Raw genomic sequence first — 6,292 nt, 5'->3', positions numbered from 1 at the left:
TACGCACTACACTACACTATGCACTATACGCTATGCACTATGCACTACGCACTACACACTATACACTACGCACTACACACTATGCACTATGCACTACGCACTACGCACTACGCACCATACACTACGCACTATACACTATACAGTATGCACTATACACTGTGCACCATACTGCTCCCTTATGGATCCAGCTCAGAATTTATTTGGGATACACAACTGGGAGGAAAACTGATAGGTCATAGGGTGCATGGACTTACTTTTTTTTTTTAATCTTTTACAGATAGGTCTTGCTCTGTTGCCCAGGCTGGAGTACAGTGACTCAAACACGGCTTACTACAGCCTCTACCTCCTGGGCTCAAGGGATTCTCTCCTCTAACCCCCCAAGTAACAGGATCACAGGCTTATGCCACAATGCCTGGATTTTTTTTTTTTTTTTTTTTTTTTTGTAGAGGCAGGTCTTGCCATGCTGCTCAGACTGTAGACTTACTTTTTTTTTTTTTTTAAGTTCCGGGGTACATGTGCAGGATGTGCGGCTTTGTTACATAGGTAAACGTGTGCCATGGTGGCTTGCTGCACCTATCAACCCATCACCCAGGTATTAAGCCCCGTGTGCATTAGCTTTTCCTGATGTTCGTCCTTTCCCCGCCCCCACCGACAGGCCGTTGTGTGTGTTGTTCCCCTCCCTGTGTCCACGTGTTCTCATTGTTCAGCTCCCACTTATAAGTGAGAACATGTGGTGTTTGGTTTTTTAGACTTTTTTTTTTTTTTTTGAGATGAGGTCTTGCCTTCTCCCCCAGACTGGGGGTGCAATTGTGCGATCTCGTCTCACTGCAACCTCAGCCTCCTGGGTTCAAGTGACTCTCCTGCCTCGGCCTCCCAAGTAGCTGGGATTACAGGTGCATACCACCACGCCCAGCTAATGTTTTGTATTTTAAGTAGAGATGGGTTTCACCATGTTGGCCAGGTTGGTCTCAAACTCCTCACCTCAGGTGATCTGCCCACCTTGGCCTCCCAAAGTGCTGGGATTACAGGCGTGAGCCACTGCACCCAGCCTAGACTTACTTTTAAGATACACCACCAAATTATTCTCCAGGATGCCTGCCCCAGCCTACACTTTCACCAGAACCCCACAAAAGTGTCCATATCCCTGTCCACACTTGGTGTTGACTAGCTCTTTAATTTTTTCAGTATAACGGGCTAAAGGGACATGTTCTTGTTTTAATTGGCCTCTCTTTGACTGAATGAGATGGAGCATTTTTATATCCTTGTTATGAGTCTGTGGGTTCCTTTCTCTATAGATTGCTGGCTCTTGTCTTTTGACCATTTTTCCAGTACAATTACTATCTTTTTCTTGATTTGCTGAAGTGCCCTATGTATTCTATACATGTGTCCCTTGTTGGTTATAGATATTTCTTTATTTTTCTTTTTTCTTTTTTTGAGACGGAGTTTTGCTCTGTCACCTAGGCTGAAGTGCAGTGGCGCAATCTCAGCTCACTGCAACCTCTGCCTCCCGGGTTCAAGCGATTCTCCTGCCTCAGCCTCCTGAGTAGTTGGGACTACAGGGGCCTGCCACCATGCCTGGCTAATTATCGTATTTTCAGTAGAGACGGGATTTCACTATGTTGGCCAGGCTGGTCTTGAACTCACCTCATGATCTGCCTGAGGCCTCCCAAAGTGCTGGGATTACAGGCGTGAGCCACCACGCCCAACAGGTTATAGCTATTTCAAGTGTCTTCTCGCAATCTGTTATCTATCTATTACCTATCTATATTATGCCCCACTGGAAAAGGTCATTAACTGGGGTATTATCAAATTCACTTCTTTTTCTTTTTGACTTACTCTTTGGGTTTTTGAGATTTTGTTTAACAATGCCTTTTCCAACCCTTAATCACACACAAAAGAAATGTTTAAGCTTTCTCTGTTTGTATGGGTTTTTTTTTGTTGTTGTTGTTTGTTTGTTTGTTTGTTTTTGAGACAGGGTCTTACTCTGTCACCCAGGATTGAGTGCAGTGGTGCAAACATGACTCACTGTAGCCTTGACCTCCCGGGCTCAGACCATCCTCCTGCCTTAGCCTCCCGTGTAGCTGGGACCACAGGAGTGTGGCACCACACCCAGCTAGTTATGTTATGTTATGTTATGTTATGTTATGTTATGTTATGTTATGTTATGTTATTAGAAATAGGGTCTCACTTTGTTGCCCAGGCTGGTCTTGAACTTCTAGGCTCAAGCAATCCTCTTGCCTTGACCTCCCAAAGTCCTGGGATTACAGGTGTGAGCCACCCTGCCTTGCCATTTATATGTTTCATATTTATATTGTTACATAAAAAATATATTTAAACATAAAATATATATTAAAATATATTAAAACGTAAAGAACATATTTATGTTTTACATTTCACTTTTAGGTCTCCGCAGAGGCCGTGAAAAATGTGCTACTCAGTTTTTCTGCTAACTGTTGAAGGCCTAGCTGCCGCCACTCTGGATCTATGCCCCATTTGCAATGAAGCCACACATCTTGTGAGCCACTCCCAGCCCATGACTAGGCACAGCAGGGGCCCTAACGCAGGATAGCTCTGAGGAGGTGTGGGACTCTGACAGTGGAGGACATGGGCCTGAGAACTCTTCATCAACCTGATCAAACCTCTCTTGGAACTGCAAAGCAGTCTGAGACTCTTCTCCCAATCTATTATCTCCCTATTAACTATCTATATTGTAGCTCATTGGAAAAGAGTCATTAATTTTGATTATCAAATTCGCTTCTTTTTGACTTGCACTTTGGGTTTTTGAGATTTTGTTTAGCAATGCCGCTTTCAACCGTTAGTCACACCCAGTCCCCCTTTCCTCACAGGTTTCAGATCCGTATCATAGCTGAAGGCTCTCTCTGCTCTGTCTAGCTCCTCCTCTGTGTGGGACATTTATTCAAGTTTTAAAATGTCCTTCCCAAAAGTCTACTTTAGTATTATTCTATTATGTATTTTTGAGACAGTGTCTCACTCCAGACTAGAGTGCAGTGGCCTGATCATAACTCACTGCAACCTGGAATGCCTAGGTTCAAGCCATCCTCCTGCCTCAGCCTCCCGAGTAGCTGGGACTACAGGCACACACCACCACACTGGGATAATTTTTTTATTTTTTGTAGAGGTGGGCTCTCACCATGTTGCCCAGGCTGGTCTTCAACTCCTGGGTTGAAGCAAATCTCCCACCTCGACCTCCCGAAGTGCTGGGAATACAGGCGTGAGCCACCGTGCCTGACCTGTAGTGTATTATTGATTTATTGTTAGGTATTTTATAGTTTTTAATATTATTTTGTGTTTTTTTTTTTTTAATTTTCAACTTGGTTGTTATTGAAGTAGAGAAATTCTATCGATTTTTGTAGGTTGATATGTCTTGCACCTAGTCGAACTCTCAAATTTTACTAGTTTGTCATTTTATTTTTATTTATGTTGAGTTTTCTAGGTATATGATCACATCACCTGAAAATAAAACAGTTTTAGTTTTATCTCTCCTTTTTTTTTTTTTTTTTTTTTTTTTTTGAGATGAAGTCTTGCTCTGTTGTCCAGGCTGGAGTATAGTGGCATGATCATGGCTCACTGCAGCCTCAAATTCCCAGATTCAAGTGATCCTCCCACCTCCACCTCCTGGGTAGCTGAGACTACCGACATGCCTGGTTAATTTTTTAATTTTTTTGTAGAGGTGAAGTCTCCCTATGTTGCCCAGGCTGGTCTTGAACTCCTGGACTCAAGTGAAATTCCCGCCTTGGCCTCCCAAAGTACTGGGATTACAGTCATGAGCCATGACACTTGGCCTGTCTCTTCTTTTTAAATTATAACTCTCCTCATTTCTCTTTTCCTTTTTATAGTGTTGGCTGGGACCTCCAGTACTATGTCAACCAGTAGTGGTGATATTAGGCATCTATCATTATTCCCAATCTTCAAGGAAATGCATATAAATTTTCTACAGTAGGTATAATGTTTGCTTTAAGACTTTTGTCTATGACTTTTACCAAATTAACCAATAGATGTGGGGCTTATTCAGTGCTTTTTCTGCATTCATTGAATAGTCAGAAATATCTTTATTTTAGCCTATCAATGTGGTGAAGTACACAGATATATTTGTTTGATGGTGATTTATCCTTGCACTCCTAGACAAGCATGACTTGATCATGCTGTATTTTAAAAAATACTTGTTGATTTGGTTAATTCATGTTTTATTAAGGATTTTTGCATTTATTTTATGTGCTTATGGTTCTTTTAATTGGAACATATAGACCATTTACATTTAGTATAATTATCAGCGTAGTTGGGCTTCAGTTTACCTTCTTGATATTTGCTTTCTATTTTTCCATCTGTTCTTTGTTCCTTTCTTTTGTCTTTTTCAGCCTCCTTTTGGATTAATTTAGCATTTTCTAGAATTCCATTTTTCCACCACTATTGGCTTCTTTGCTGTGCCTCTTTGTTTTATGCTTTTAGTGATTGCTCTAGGATTTAAAATGTGAATCTTTAACTTATCACCGTCTGTATTCAGTGGCTACTATACTATTTCAGATATAATTTAAGAGCCTTATAACAATATACTTCTGGCCAGGCGTGGTGGCTCCATGCCTGTAATCCCAGCACTTTGGGAAGTTGAGGCAGGTGGATTACTTGAATCCAGGAGTTCGAGACCAGCCTGGGCAACATGGCAAAACAGTGTCTCTACTGAAAATACAAAAATTAGCTGGGCATGGTGAAGAGTATCTGTAGTCCCAGCTACTTGAGAGGCTGAGGCAGGAGGATTGCTTGAGCCCAGGAGGTGAAGGTTGCAGTGAGACGACATGGCAGCACTGTACTCCAACCTGGGCGACAGAGTGAGATCCCATCTCAAAACTAAAACAGGCCCGGCACGGTGGCTCATGCCTGTAATCCCAGCACTTTGGGAGGCTGAGGCAGGCAGATCATGAGGTCAGAAGATTGAGACCATCCTGGCTAACACAGTGAAACCCTGTCTCTACTAAAAATATAAAAACATAGCTGGGTATGGTGGCACGTGCCTGTAGTCCCAGCTACTTGGGAGGCTGACGCTTGAACCCGGGAGGCAGAGGTTGCAGTGAGCCAAGATCGCGCTACTGTACTCCAGCCTGGGCGACAGAGTGAGACTCGGTCTCAAAAATAAATAAATAAATAAATAAAATAAACTATACACTTCTATTTCCTGCCCCCTGTTCTTTGTGCTATTGTTGTCATAAATTTTACTTCTACATAGGTTATAAAACCCTAGGTAGGGGTTTATATTATAAAAATATTGTTATTATTTTTGCTTTAAAGAATCAATTTCTTGTGTGTTGCCAAGGCTAGAATGCAGTGGCGCGATCTCAGCCCACTGCAACCTCCACCTCCCAGGGCTCAAGCAATCCTCCTGCCTCAGCCTCCCGGGTAGCTGGGACTACAGGCATGTGCACCACCACACCCAGATAATATTTGCATTTTTTGTAGAAACAGGGTTTTGCCAGCAGGGTGCAGTGGCTCACTCCTGTAATCCCAGCACTTTGGGAGGCTGAGGTGGGTAGATTGCTTGAGGTCAGGAGTTGGAGACCAGCCTGACCAACATGGTAAAACCCCATCTCTACTAAAAATACAAAAAGTAGCCAGGTGTGGTAGTGCATGACTGTAATCCCAGCTACTCAGGAGGTTGAGGCAGGAGAATTGCTTGAACCCAGGAGGCAGAAGTTGCAGTGAGCTGAGATCATGCCACTGCACTCCAACCTGGATAACAGAGCAAGACTCTGTCTCAAGAAAAAGAAAAGAAAAGGAAAGGAAAGGAAAAAACAGGATTTTGCTGTGTTGCCCAGGTGGTCTCAAACCCCTGGACTCAAGTGATCCTCCTACCTTGGCCTCGCAGAAGTGTTGGGATTACAGGTGTGAGCAATCACATCTGGCCAATTTTTTTTTTTTTTTTGAGACTGAGTCTCCCTCTGTTGCCCAAGCTGGAGTGCAGTGATGCAGTCTCGGCTCACTGCAACCTCCTCCTCCCGGGTTCAAGTGATTCTTCTGCCTCAGCCTCCTGAGTAGCTGGGACTATATGGCACGCACCATGCCCAGCTATTTTTTTTATTTTTGGTAGAGATGGGGTTTCACTATGTTGGCCAGGATGGTCTCGATCTCTTGACCTTATGATCCACCCGCCTTGGCCTCCCAAAGTGCTGGGATTACAGGCGTGAGCCATTGCACCCGGCCAAATATTTTTTAAAGAAACAAAAAACTGTCCGGGCGCAGTGGCTCACGCCTGTAATCCCAGCACTTTGGGAGGCCGAGGCGG

At 43.5% G+C, this 6,292-nt stretch overlaps 1 long non-coding RNA gene across 1 annotated transcript in view; it reads left to right on the top strand.

Moving 5' to 3' along the window:
* LOC111523966 overlaps nt 1-2,750 on the top strand; it is an 8,479-nt gene extending 5,729 nt beyond the window's left edge. Inside the window, exon 2 of the long non-coding RNA XR_002725652.1 lies at nt 2,404-2,750. This is a non-coding gene — a long non-coding RNA (uncharacterized LOC111523966). The remainder of the gene's footprint in view (nt 1-2,403) is intronic.
* The last annotated feature ends 3,542 nt before the right edge of the window (nt 2,751-6,292 follow it).

The sequence above is a fragment of the Piliocolobus tephrosceles genome, chromosome 14, assembly GCF_002776525.5.
Source record: "Piliocolobus tephrosceles isolate RC106 chromosome 14, ASM277652v3, whole genome shotgun sequence".
Taxonomy (NCBI): Eukaryota; Metazoa; Chordata; class Mammalia; order Primates; family Cercopithecidae; genus Piliocolobus; species Piliocolobus tephrosceles.
The sequence above is the reverse complement of the archived record's forward strand: the minus strand, read 5'-3'. Positions and strand labels throughout refer to the sequence as shown.